At 34.9% G+C, this 15,314-nt stretch overlaps 1 protein-coding gene across 4 annotated transcripts in view; it reads right to left on the reverse strand.

Annotated features, from left to right (window-relative positions):
• The window catches only part of LOC149078978 (cell adhesion molecule Dscam1-like), a 297,831-nt gene that overhangs the window by 225,049 nt on the left and 57,468 nt on the right, over positions 1–15,314 (reverse strand). The window lies entirely within an intron of this gene.

Raw genomic sequence — 15,314 nt, forward strand, 5'->3', positions numbered from 1 at the left:
TATGATGGAAAAAAATAAATAATATGCTTGTTTATATTAATCATCATCATTAAACTTCGAAACTATAGCTCTATTTTTACATGATATATATTTTATCCTTTACATGTAGAATTGAATTGAAACCCTCTAGGTGATCAATTTACTAAATAGGAGATGAAACGCGCTACTGTTATTTCTCTAACATGCAGCATGTACCAATCAAATGAATTAATGAGCCAACTCCACTGAGAGTTATTATTTTCTAATGGCAACTCGTTATTTTATTCCATTCCCATATTTTTCATCATTTCGAAAAGAATGCCACCGAAATACAATAGTTTATTGTTATTATTTTTTCTTCCGCGGCATAACAAGAGTGGATGACGAAAATCTGCGTATCTTTGTCATAGAAAGCGATTCTAATGCTACATTTTTGAAAGCGGTAATTGGGGAACAAAAAAAAAATAATTATTGTGAATAAAACAAGCTACTAATAATTTCTAGGACTGGGCAAATCTATTGCCGAACATGCCCGGGCTTGTAAAAATTTTGACCGAACATATATTTTTTTCGACAACATGCCCAAGGCGGGCAAATATAAAAGAAAATTAACGTTTTTTTTTGTTTTTTTTTAGTTTTTCATCGACATTGTGATGCAAGTGTTTTTACACACATGAGCGAAATTTTATAGAAATGATTTCTTTAGCAGCCATGATGCAAATGTGTAGTCAACGTATTTTACTTTTATTTCGACGGTTTTGATATTAAGCAGTCTGGTGCGTCATGAGTTCTCATATGCTGCAACTGGGCTCAAATTGGAATCATATACCGCATCTGAGCGCTTTTCTAGATTTTGACGAATAAATGCAAAAAAATTGAAATTTTACTACTTTTCTGCGAAATCCCGATAATTTAAATTTTATCATTAATTGTTCCGTATGTTTCCAAGCTATAATTGACACCTTAAAAGAATACGGAACTGAATACGAAAATAAAGCATCTGACTGCGTGCTTCAAATTATTAAGAACACTTTTTGGTGGCAACATTCTGCACTATCATTGCTGCTGCTGCTGCTGAACCACACATGCACTTCTAGTGCTGGGCACATAAAGTGAAACCTGTGGGTGACGCATTCATTAAAGAATTCAAACAATTTAATTCTGTTGTGACGAAGACAACTTTTTTGCACTCAAGAAAAATGAGCTGTGCGTATTTAATTACTGAAGAGAAAAAAGTATCACAGTATAAGAAGGCTATTTACTGGCAGCAAAATTCTTCCCGCCGCCTGTAGTAACCAGGCAGAATTCGTGGTTCAAAGGTGCATTCATCTGACCGAACATCATACATTGCTGCTTTTCTCAATGAATATGAAGACGATTACTCCAGCATAAGTTTCTTAAAAATAACTTTTGGCAATGAAATTCTAGCTTCTAAAACACGCGTTCAGTTTATTTTCGTTTCCGAGTTCTGTGGAAAAATTATGTAATCGACAATTTGAAAGGATCAAACTTTCAATTTGCGCATGTTTTGTGGAGGAGTTAGTAGATTTGAAATCTTTTGGGATCAATTTTCAAGGAGATTTTTACGAGAAAAAAAATTGACAAATGAGTACAGAGAGTGAGTCTCGCTTATCCGACATAAACGGACCAGCAAAACGTCGTATAGTACTGAGGTGTTAAGGAAAAGCCTATTAAACGCCAAACTATGTTATGATTTAGCATATTACGAACCTAATTATCATGTTTACAGCAAAACAACAGAAAAAATTTAGTCAGGAAATGAACTTACAGTTACAGAATATTTTGAAGTTAAATACACAGTACTTAAAAATATTCAGTCCTGTGATGATTTAATTTTTTTATTATTATTTTTTTTATCGTAGTTTGCTTTCTCCTGACACGAGTGTCGTTTCTTCCTGCCAAGTCTCGCAATCTTTGCATCGTAATTATGTCAATTCCTGTAGCTTCTTGTTGTTCAATGTATTTAATTGTAGTTTCTCGAGCCTTAACTCCGTCGTTATGTGAAATTCCGAAAGCTCAACAGTTGGTGCTTGATCATTTTTTTTTTTTTTGGGGTGGGACGTCCGATAATACGTAAGGTCGGATAAACGAGATTCTACTGTATGTTGGAATTGATGAACGGCATAGTATTCTGCTGAAGACACAGCAGCAGAAAATAGTTAAAATAAATTGATTTGACCCATGACAGCCAACCAGTGTCAAATGCATGGGTCCGACCGAGCACGGCCCAGAAACCTCAATTGCAGAGGGGCCTCATAAAAATGAGATGTAGTTCAAATTATTGAGAGTAAGCATTTCTAGCAAGGTAGGGGAGGGGCCTATGATATGCTATTTTTTTAGTGAAATTAATAATTTAATTTCAGATTTGATGAAAAATAATTCCTCCATCTATCGATGAAATATCATAATAAATGAATATTCGGAATTAAAGCCAAATTCAGAAATTTAATGAAAACTATTTCATAGGCTGATTAAAAAGAATAAAAGTGGACTTTTTTCTCCAAAAATTAATGAAAATTCTGGATGGGAAAAAATTAATCAAAATTCAGAATTTTCAAACAAACACACAATTAGTGGAAATTCGGTGTATCAATGGAATTTCCGAAATTAATGAATCACATAACGAATTCCGAAATTAAAAATAACTCCATAATGAATGGAAATTTAGAGCTGATGAAAAGTCAAAACTAAAGACAAAACAATAATATTTAATAAAAATTCAGAAAGAAATAAAATAATTCAGGAATTATTTGTGCTTTGCCTTATATTATATTTCTATATTATCTTATCTTATAGTATATATAAACAAAGATAAAAGAAGTAAAGAGGGGGGAAAACTCTTTCAGCGTAAAATTGTGAAAAAAATCCGCTTGATATATTAAATACAGTTCAATTGCTCCTATTTTTTAAAACTTCATTCAGCCGTAAAATTGCTTGAATAAAAAATTACGATATAAAGTTTTTTACATATATTTTTTCTTGTTTCTGTTAAGAAAATTGAGTTAATCAGTGATACTAATGATGAAATAATAAAAAAAATATGTATTTTTTTATCAACGATTTTTATGTAACCGGGAATACATGCGCATATCTTCATGAAGTATTAAAGGACTGTTAATTCTTTTTTTTTCACAGATCTTCACTCTAAGGATTTAATAAGATTTGAATTATTTTGATAGTAACCTTTTCTAATATAAAAAACGCCATCGGATATAACTACTTATACTTCACCACAAATCTACTCTAATCATATCGCCGTACAATTTGTGGTTGACGAGCATTATGTCCCTGCACTCTGGCATTGAGATACGAGGATGACGTAGTAACCCAGAAGTGGAAGCAGAGGATATTGACAGGGTGCACGATTTTCCAGGCGGAGCTCTTCGCTCTAAGAGAAGCGGTAAGCAGCTTGGAAAACACAACGACCCAGTCCAAAGTATACACAGACAGCCGATCCAGCCTGGAAGCCATAAGAGACCCCCTCACGAGACACGAGGACGCCAGGACCGTCCGCAGGGCTCTATTAAAAAATCCAAACATCCAATTGAACTGGGTTCGTGGCCATGTCGGAGAAAAAGGGAACGAGGAGGCGGACCGATTGGCCAAGGCAGCAACCTTGAGCCGTACGATCCTCCTGGAAAAGAAGATTCCAGCAGCGACTGCAAAAAGGATAATAAAGATTCACATCCTTGGAGAGTGGCAGAAATTCTGGGACCACCCCGCCACACATGGGAAGTTAATCCATAGGGTCCTGCCCAAAATACAGTGGAGAGAGAGATCTTGGAGCAGAGAGAAGACGATATTCTTCTCGGGCCACGGGCCGTTCCCCACCCACTTCCTCCGCTTCGGGATCTCAAACAATGACAAGTGCCTGTGTGGAGGAGTCGGAAGCCCATTGCATTACGCAACAGAGTGCGAAAAGACCTCAGATTTCCACCTGGTTAAGCCGCTCCCTCAGTTGGAGCATGAATGGTTCAAAAGGATGGAGAGAGATGGAAAAGCAATGGAAACCATCAAGGGCCTGGTTAAATTCCTAGAGGCCAACCAGGAACATCTCCACACCAAGAGGGATGAGACCATCCAGACTCCACATGAAACGCAACAACTGAGGAGGAGCGAAAGACTGAGAGCAAGGGCAGAAGCCGAAGACAGCGTCGATAGGGTACTCTCCCAGGAAATAGAAGAATTAGAAGACGAAGAATACGACACAGAGGGAGAGCAATCGGAGAGAGAAGAAGCGGTCGAAATATGGGAAGACTCTGACTCTGACTTCAAATAGAATGATCCAGTGAAAGAGTAATCAAGAAACAAAGTCCCAATGATCAGTGTTTAAACTGTGAAGCACCCAACCAAAAGCTGAGGAGCTTTTGAATAATCGAACAACCCCCTCCCCTCATGCTGAAGGACCTGGCACCTGGTTGAACCAATGTGACACGAAGGGCTCACACTAGCCAACAAGGGAAGACATGGGTCCAGGACCTGGCGCTTGGCCACAGAGAGGAACAGGGGGCTCGGGCTCAATAAAGCTGGAAAGGACATCAGAACAGCTCATCGGAATAAATTGTATAATAGAAATATTTAAATCTGTATATACTACTTTTTTTTTTTTTTTTTTAATAATGTGTTTTTATATTCAATGTTCATGTATTTTATATTTTATATGCATAATAAAGCACCCGACATCGCCCAGCCCCTCATCCGGGCAATGGCTAAAATTGACAATGGTCGATAGAGCCTGGGCGGTGCACGGAATGAAATGAAAAAAAATGAAATGCACTCTGGCATTGAATGTAACTAGTCCCAAAAATTTAAAAAGTCATACGGGAATCGGTCCGAATTAATTCACATGAAAATATTCATGACATGCAGCTCACGTAGGGAATCCTTCCCACGTCTCTGGTAAAAAAGGGGAAATTATAATTGTGTGCATATACCAGCATTGATTAAATGAATAATTATGAAATATCAATTTCACTTAATATATTATTCCTATCATTTAACGTCCCCCGGCCCATTTTCATTCATTTGTAATGAACCTAGAAATTGTTCCTTACTCATAAGGTGCCTAATGAACAACTTGATGGCAGCGGGGGGATATTATTCACGCCCAAGTACTCCAGTTACTCATAAAATGTAAGTTAGAAAGGTTGGGGAAGGTAAAAATGTTACATGAATTATATAATGTTAAAAGAAAAAAGATCTCATTGTTAGAAGGGAGGAGTCGGCGGCGTCTTTTACAGCTGATTTGAATACGTGTTTGGCGCACATTACGCTGCATTGGTTTATTGATCTGATATAGTGAACCCCTCTTCTCCCCCGTTGTGGACAAGTAAGAATGGGAGGGCAAGGGTTCCACGTTGATTCGAAGGCCAGCGTTAATGGCCCACAGAGAATACATCGATAAGGCGGTCTGTTGCTCGAGTTTTGGACAAAGCGATTCACCGTCCACTCCTCCCATCTTTCGAAAATCTGAATTGAGTAGTTAACCGAGTCGAAGGCATTATCGTTTCTAAATCCCTGTCGGGTCAATGCATTTAACCTATCGGCTAAATACGATTCAGATTCATAACAGACGTTCCTGCCGACATGTAAGCTTTCGAATTACAACTAGGAATTGCACAAATATGGTACAAGATGACTATTCCGTGACGTGGAAGACGTGCAAACTTCCGTACATCATGTTCTCGAATACATTTCTAATATGGATCCATGAAATTGTAGTTGGTGTATTGGAGAACTACATAATCCATTTATATTCCTCGATCAGGATTTATATCGCTAAAACACGGAGGTCATTTTCATAATTGATCTGGTTTTATCTAGTCATAGGTTCGGACTGATCAAGTCAGAAAAATCAAGCGTGTTGATCTGATTCCCAAGAACATAGTTGTATTTTCTGATGGACATAATGTTTATAAAATAGATATTAAGTCGATTTGTAGACAAGATGGATTTCGAATAGGTAGGTTCTTTTTAATACCGAAAAATACGGATTATGTGGGTTTTGAAAAGCTCATAAATTCCCTCAATTTTATAGAACAATAAATACAGTCATGGCGTAAGTTAACTCCTGAATGAAAATCAGATACAATGTATAATGTTTACGTTTCGGAGAATCGTAGGACGGGATTACGCAATAAAAGTTTGATTAAAGATATTTTACAAAATTATAGTTAATCAACCGATAAACCTATTAGTTACATTCACTCGAAGGTAATCGATGCGCTTATTGGCTGTATTTTTTAAGCTTTGTAAAATATCTTTGATCAAACTTTTAAAGTCTAATCGCGTGCCTTACGAAGAGTGTATCATTATAACCGTGTCTTTAATTTGTTGAGACTCTTACTTTCACACAAAAACTGTCTTAAAAATTAACTTCATCTTGTGTTACAAGCTAACATTAAGCTGCTTAAAGTTTTTAAAAGTTTTTATGTTCTATGAATTCCCTTTGAAGGATGAATGTAACGGTACAGAGCAACAAGTGACAACAGCCGACAATGTCACATGCCAGAGAGAAAGAAGGAAAACTAGATCTATCGTGTTGTGTAAGTTAATATTTTTTGTGGTTTAACAAAACGATTTTTGACACCGATCGATTCGTTCCAATTTTCATTTCAGCGGCAAGTGAATATTATACACCGAAGTGCTTAATGTAGATACTTATTCAATGTCGAAATTTTTATATACTCCAGATGAAACAAGAACACTTGAAAAAAAGGAAAGGTAAATATATCGCGAGTTTTTCATTTTTCGCAGGCTTTCAACTGTTAGTGAAAAATAGTTCATTGAGGGGTTTTCTTCCCGTGAATTACTGGTCTAATATAAACCAATGTCGGAACCTAAGTTTATTGCATCGGAAATTCTGAATAAAAATACTTTCACCTAATTTGCCGAATGATTTACTGACATAGAGTAAGAAACTTAGATTTTACAGTATATTTGAAATACAAGATATACGGAAGACTGGATGTTGTGCAGATATTTATTATTTGAGAAGTTAATTTTTTTAAGGAAGGAAAAACTCCTCTCTGCCTCTACCGGGAGTCGAACCCGGGTCCCTCGATTGCCGGATGAGTGCTCTGACCAATAAGCTACAGAGGAGATAGATATTTTCCTTCGTTAGAGCGTATATATGTGCCGAACGGAACCATGCAATGGATGGTGAGCTGATCAGCCAATAGCTCGGACGGTTCACCGTCCATTGCACGGTTCCGTTCGGCACATATAAACGCTCTAGCAAAGGAAAATCTCTATCTCCTCTGTAGCTTAGTGGTCAGAGCACTCATCCGGCAATCGAGGGACCCGGGTTCGACTCCCGGTAGTAGCAGAGATGAAAAAAAATTAACGTCTCAAATAACAAATATCTTCACAACATCCAGTCTTCCGTATATCTTGTATTAACAAGTGAAGAGCGACGTTCATGTCATATAGTTGAAATGCTATAAAAACGCAAATTCAAAAAGTTCATAAATTACTAAAATAAAAACAAACTCCACACTGGAAATGAATAAAAGCGGCATATTTGAAAGATTTTGTTTGCTAGCATCATAGGTACAACCATATTAATTTCGAAATCTTAATGTGTATATATATATATATATATATATTTCATTTCTTATAAATGTAATAATATTGAAGTATATCGTAAAAAACTCTTCAAAAATAAACGTTGACATATATAAGGATCAAATGACGTACTCCATTTGCAGTTGTATGAAAGATTTGAAGTATCAAGGTTGATCAACACTCAAATGAAAGCTTAATAAAAATCCAACAAATATTTAAATTGAACGCCCAAAAAACTATTACAAAATTTGAGTCCACGGGAAAAAAAAAACCCGCATAATATAATTTTTATTAAGAGATGGTATGTTTATATACAGCCGAAATATACTGAGAAATTGAAATTTCAGTTTTCCAGTATATTTCGGGCTGAAAACATACCATCTTTTAATACAAAAACGCCAACTGGGGACAAAAATTGCTGTAATTAAGGGAGGCTGCTATGTCTCCACTCGGCGTTTCACGTTAATAATGCGTGTTATAAGGAAGTGTGTCTCTGGTGCATTGGTTAGCGCACTTGCCAGATATACAAGGGACCCAAGTCTGATTCCTGGAGGAGACAAATCACTTTTCTTTCCAAATATTAGTTTCGGCATAAAATCTAGAAAATTTAATTTATCTGTATAATATCATTTTTTGTCAAGCTAAATATACTGTATGTCATTATACTCATATGATGGTACGACGATTTTAGTTGTGTTTAATGTTGCCTATACCCTGTGGAATGTTTATTAAACCTGAGTGTAAAACTTTAATATGCCTTTAGTACATATTTCCTCCGTTTTAAAATGCAAGGCTCACGGAGCATGCTTTTAATTGTCATAAATTCATAAATAACAAAAGTCATCAACACGAAGACATACAGAAAATGTCGGCAGTGGAACTAATTTTGTAAAGTTCTGCAGCTACTCATTAAAAACCTCTAAACTCATCACAGCCGTAAATTTTTCTCTAGGGGACTGAACGAGTGAATCCGTTGTCATGGTCTTAGAAAACGAGAAGACTTTGAAACTCATTTTCTTGGGTGTAACAAATGCCCTTACATTCAAAAGGGAAATTTTTCATAAATAACATTAAAATAACTAACCTTTAGTTAGGATGACGGTCTTAAAATCTTGAGCAGAATTTTAATAAATATTGGATGAGTTTTCCAACACCTGCGTTATTATTTGTTAGGATTTTACAATTTAAAAAAAACTGCTTCAAAAATGCCGATTTGACAAAGAAATTGATTTGTGTGACATCAGACATACTTTCGAAATTTCAATGGGCATTTTAGTTTCCGCCAAATACGAACGTCAAAGAAGACAATCATCAAAAACTGTTTTACAATATATAACCGTTTTATTCCGCATTAAAACAACTTCAAAACTGAAAAGTTATGGACTAACATTTACATTATTTTATTCTGTATATGAGTAAAATTTCTAACATCTTTCAAATTTAGATTCTGGACGAGGATCCAAAAATGTATCACGACTTTTATTTAACTTCGATTACTTTCCCAACGGATTAGAGAAATATTTCTGAATATGTGAAAAAAATGAATTTACTAAATATGGTAACTCAATCAGAGAGATGAATAAATAAAAATGGGACGTTGCTATTTTTGAAGAACGTTGAAACTTCTTAAGCTGATTTGTTTCTATGGAAATCAAATTGCATTAAGGCTAGCGGTTATCAGTAATCTTGTTTAGCTTTAGTCTGATCAAGCAGAAGTAATTCGAAATGTTTTATTCTTTAGTTGAGATGTTTCTATACGCATATAAGTCATTATGCGATCTATATCTCGTCAACCGTTTATCGTAGAGGTATGGTTCTAATTCAAAAAAAATGCTCAAATGAGTTCAAAAATCACCCTGTATCAGTTAAGAACAGTGTTTCACTGAATTAAAAAAATCTGAATTTTTATATGGACACACTGTCTTAAAAAACCCACTTGAAAATTTGTTGCCTTGTCTTTTCTGAACCTAACAAAATGTTTTCACGTTTCCATAAAGAAATATTCGCTGAGATATTTGACTGTAAAAAGCGAAAAAAAGTTGAAGAAAAAAAAAAAAAAACAGCATAAAGGAGGGAAAGAATCATTGTCTGTTAGTTTATGCTGTTCTGTTCTTTCCCAACTATTCTGTGACTTTTCAATTCATTGTTTATTGTTTTAGGTTTACGATCTGTTGTTTAAGTTAAAGAGACAAAGTAGAAACTGCTTAATCGGGTGCTTCAAGACATGATGTTCGTATAAAAATTTAGATTTTATATTTTGTCATACGCTGTATTATCACTCTCCAAACTGGTACAGGGTGATTTTTCAACACATAACGATATTTTATTTCTTTTTTTTTTAATTGGAGCCATTCCTCTATAATGGACGGTTGGGACTATAATAAGCCACATTGGGACTTACAGGACAACCTATAGAAATTTTTCTTCGCATCAGAATTTCTTCTGGGTATTGATAAAACGATCTATGATCAGGAAAATAGAGGTCTATTTCTATTTTTCAAACAGCGAATGCATGACCTTCTATATTTTTTTTTCCTTTCTTTTCGACTCATGTTTCTGAACAGAAAGAATTTTCTTACAATTCTATTTGACAAAAGACTAATCTAAAGTTTGTAACGAAGTGTTTGCTTTTGAATACTCCACCCTGATGCGGGATCTTTTGAACAGAGAGTTGGCGCTCCTTCAAATCTTGAGGATTTCGTTCTCTTCGTGTTAACACCTGAGACGCTATAAAATGAAGTGGCAACAGCTTTAGACAGAAATAGAGGAGAGGGGGAAAAAAGTACCAGATAAGGTAATAAATAGAAAGAAACCCTTTCCATTTCTGCTTAGAAAAGAAAAAAAAAAGACAGGAAAATCCTAAACTAGGAAAAACGGGGAACGGAAAAGAAATAACCAGTTCTCTGGGTGCCAAAGAAAATCCTCCAAATCTTTAAACTATTCTGTTTGCCTTTAACGCCCGCTGGCGTAAAATTGCAATAGAAATAGAAAGGGAGGGGGGAAAAGGGGTATATCTTTTCGAAACCACTCTGAAAAGGGGGAAGCGAGGGAAGGAATGAAAATCCTGAATAATGGAAATAAAGTAGCGGTGAAACAGCGAAATTTAAGAACCGAAATTGAAATAAATAAATTCAAGGAAGTTACAGGAGAAACAAAGTGTAATAGAAAAGGACAGTTGAAATAACAAAGAAAACATACCCAGAGAAAAATTTCTGAAAAGTTCCTGATAAAACCATAGTTGGAACATAAATTTTCTTTTTACAACAGAAATATTTTCTCAGTTTTCCTCCTTAATTCATTTTCCTCTAGTTTCATTCACACTTTTGTTTTGAGAGTTTATCTTGAGAGATGAAGAATATCGAGAAAGATAAGAGAAACTATATACACCATTCAAATAAGTTTTATTCTTTTAAATTACCCCACTGTAAAGCTTTAACACATTTTATCGTATTTTTCGCTTATTCGTATCCATAATCGAGGTGTTAAATAAATTATTCTGATATTAAAAATTTTACACAAATTCAAATGCAAGGCCACAACAGGCAAAATTCGCAACAAGGTGGCTGAGAAAAAGATTCCCATAACAAATACGGATGTCATATATTTCTAAAATACTGCAACCCAATTGAAAATGCAATTATAAAAAAAATAAAACGTATATATACAACGATAAAATATAATACAATGGCCATAAAAATATTTATGCGTGTCATATTTGAGTATGGATAGCTTCTTGATTTATCCTAGTATGTTTACCGTTAATCATTTTAAACGTGACAATTGTGTTACCATTTACTACCTCCGGGGGTAAGCTATTCTACTTATCCACTTATTAGGGAAAAACTCCTTGCGACATAACAACTTCGAGTTGTTCCTTACCGATCGATACTGGTGTCCCCATGTCCAAGCAGTTGATTGGCGGTGTAGTAATAACACGTGGTTCATCCTATCCATCCCGTTTAAAAATTTTAATCATATTCCTCCGACACCTGCGTTCTTCCAATTTAAAGATATTGAAAAAATGAAGTCTCTCAAGCACTCTGTGGCGACACGCGTAGCTCTTTTCTGCATCCCTTCAACCAAGTCTATGGTCCTGCAGGTATGGTCTCAACCTATGGTCGACCTTACAGCATGCTCCAATCGAGGACGAACTAAGACGAGAAACTGAAGAACGATTTTAGGAGAACGCAGGGAGAGATTTTTGAGAACAAAACCGATCTTTCTATTCGATTTTTTGACTACCGCTGAAGAATATTCAGGAAACCTAAGCCATTCGTCAATGGGAATTCCCAAATCGGTGACCCTAGCTGCATCCGGCATAGTGACATCATTCAACTCGTAAGTAAACCCGTTCACCATAACCCGTAATGACCTATCTCTCAACCACGATTCCATCCAATTCAGAAAGTTGTCCCAATACCAATCCGGTGCAAAAGCTTCAAGAGTTTACCATGTTGGACCCGATCAAATGCCATTTCAGAATCAAGGTAAACAAAATCTACATTTTTTCCGTCATCCAATATCTTAGTCACAGAAGCAAAGGAGATTGGTTACACATGACTTCCCCTTCCTAAACCCATGCTCACTATCTGACAATACATTATTCTTACCTGTTACGGATGTTTCACCAATTGTTCATGAGTTTGACTAGAAGGAGCTCATCAATCTTGCTAGACGATAATTGGATACGGCTTCTCTACTACCTTTTTTAAAAGAAAATTTGAAGGAAGTAGTGAATTGCAGAAAGAATAACGCCCTAAATTTTAGGTTTTCGCGAGGAATGTAAGCAGTTACTTATTTCTCATTTATGATCCTTAAATTATAATTTATCGATTGTATCCCATAAAGTATTTCAATATTTATGACTTTTCTGATAAAACGCAAAATATATCTAGGAATTAATAATTTTCAGTCTTTCGAATTGGCATATCGAATAGTTTACGAGAGTGAATATTAGTTTTTATTAATGTTTATACGTTATTCTTTCAATAATCATTAATTCATATGATTGATAAGTTCTAAAGCTTCCAACTTCAAACAATTGTTTTAGTTGGTCAAGCACACATGCGAGTGCTTCACCGTTGTATGGGTGTAGTCATATCCAGAAAAATTGGATTAAATAGGACCTCCTTTCAACGATTTCGCGTTTAGTGAATATGTATATATTACGAGAAAATTTATGTATGTTGTTTGATTATTTGCTGGCTTTTTGCAAGAAATTTTTTTGTGTGTCTTAACCCATTTTTGACTGCTCCTCAAATTTATGACCAAATATTGCACAATTTTTTAGTATATAATAATTGATTACTTAAATAACATATTTTTGAGAAGTTTCAAAAAATTGGGTAATGATTCAGCACGTTTTACTTTGTAACTAATGCAAATTTACAATTAACAAACTGATATTGGGAACCTCCTGTATCACGTGACAAAAATTCAAGAAAAAAAAAATTTTTGCTCATGGTAATGGAAGAAAAAAGTTCCAGATCGAAAATTAGGCTAAAATTTTCAAATATTTAATTTTTGAAAAGCCAGATTGAGGCTGGAGGAAAAAAAATTGAAAAAATTTAGTCGACTCGAGAGTTTGGCATGGTTCTTATAGGATCGTTTCGCTATTTACATTGAATGATGAAAAACGGAAATTAAAAGAAGAAACAAAACAGAGATGGTATTTTTTCGGCCCGAAATATACTGCAAAATTGAATTTTCTGGTTGTTATGCCGAAAAGCATATTTGGAAATAAAAGTGATTTTTGTCTTCCCTCCTTAATTTCTCAGTGAAAATTTTCTCAATGCATTTTCTTTGTTCTTGTATAAAATTGACTTTGGTATAAAATACGCTGTGTTCACAAATTTTACGAATGTTCTCTGCTCATTTATAAATTTTATTGAAAAACCTTTCAGAGTATCATGTTTCTATAGTTTAAAATGTACGTGAAAATAGGTCATCAAGTTTTTTTTAATTTTTTTTTAAAATTATTATAGATTATGAGGTTGTGGAAGTTGAATTCATCTCATGGACGAAAAATAATATATTATTTGGTGGTACCTGTACGTAAGAGAAAACTAGATATTACCAATTGTGCTTTTTAGTGCAGTTCATACATCAATATTCATCACCATGCAAACGAAATATGCTATATGCCTTACCCTCACTACTATATGACACTTAAAAAGCTGAAATAAATATATTCGGCCATCAGAGGCATTTCAAAGAGCCTAAATGTGAGAACCCTCTTATTACTGCTCCCCTTCATTTTATGATGAAATTCACCGAAGAGGAATTTTCCCAATCAACCCGTTCCCTTCAGCAGTCCGGATAGCATTCCAAGTTCCATAAGAGAATTGTTTAATACCGAGGTAGCTGGAATTCCTGGGATTCACTTCCGTATATTTCAGAATCCCGAAATCGATCTCTCTCTCCCTCTTTCTCTGCTCTCATACTCTGCATATATTCTTTAATATTCCCCTATTGTTACCAATTCGAAATAAAGAAGAGAATGTCATGTATCATCCGTATCCACACGTGCGTGATACCACGCAGATAATAAAGTCCCTTTGAATATGTGGTTCCCGGCAATATTAATCGCAGAAACATTGTTCAATCATTATAAAGGGATTTGTTTGTATCATTACTATTACTGATTCCGTTCCATGATTTCGGTACTTTGAGTAATGCAACTTTAGATTGACTATGAACATCATTTAAATATCTAAATAGACATTACAGGAGATGAGATTACTGTTCAAAAGCCGGTTAAATTGATTGAATATATTTTGTGTAGGCCATTGGCTGACATAGTATGTCAGAGATTGTCTTATTCGCAAAGGTTTCTGCTTATTCGAGTGGTTGAACAAATACCAAACAATTTCCTGAAATACATATTCAACACGCAAAATCGATAGCAGTTCTAGTACGTGGGATAAATCAATACAGAACGATCCGCTGAATTTAATGCGATTTCAACTCATACTTGAAAGGATATTAAATCTAATGAGTGGGCCCTCGTATCTCTTACTGTATTTTCGAAACACCGCATGAGAGAACTCACTCTTGAATGTTTTCCGTATGAAGAAATTAGGAAATCATTGAAATTTCGATATGGAAATGATCACAATGAGAAATACTAGAATACTATAATGTAAGAAAGACTAGACTACATTCATCTTATACATATATTCCTGAAGTTTCCCTGTTACGGGCTGTCTATATCCACAATCGTTCTTGGAAAGCCACGTAAATTTAAGAACATTTTAATGAAATTGAGATCAGAAGAAAAAGTCGGTTTGACCACTAGAAAGCAATCCTTCATATAAAATATTACTCTCGAGCTGATAATGTTCAAATTTCCTTACCATGTTTTTTGGTTTACTTTTCAATCATAATTTTCTAGTTGTTCTATGTGTAATTTGTATTTCGGCACTTGCCTTATTATTCAGTATTACTTTCCCACCTGTGTGTTACTGGGCTATGATTGTTGATCATAAATAAATAATTGAGACAAATATGCAATTGAAATAATTGATAAAATTGCAAATACAAGGCCGCAACATGCGAAATGTCCAACAAGGTTCACTGAGAAAAGATGTCCATAACAAATATGGGTGTTATATATTTCACACACAAAATACAGCAACCTTACAACCTAAAAATGCAATTATAAAAACAAAAAACTATACATAGGGTTACAAGCTAAAATTATTACACAAATCCCATAAACATATTTCTGGTTGTCTTATTCGAAGATT

The sequence above is a fragment of the Pholcus phalangioides genome, unplaced genomic scaffold (genome assembly GCF_987345545.1).
Source record: "Pholcus phalangioides strain wild (caught in Gottingen) unplaced genomic scaffold, Ppha-v1.0 ptg000013l_1, whole genome shotgun sequence".
Lineage (NCBI taxonomy): Eukaryota > Metazoa > Arthropoda > Arachnida > Araneae > Pholcidae > Pholcus > Pholcus phalangioides.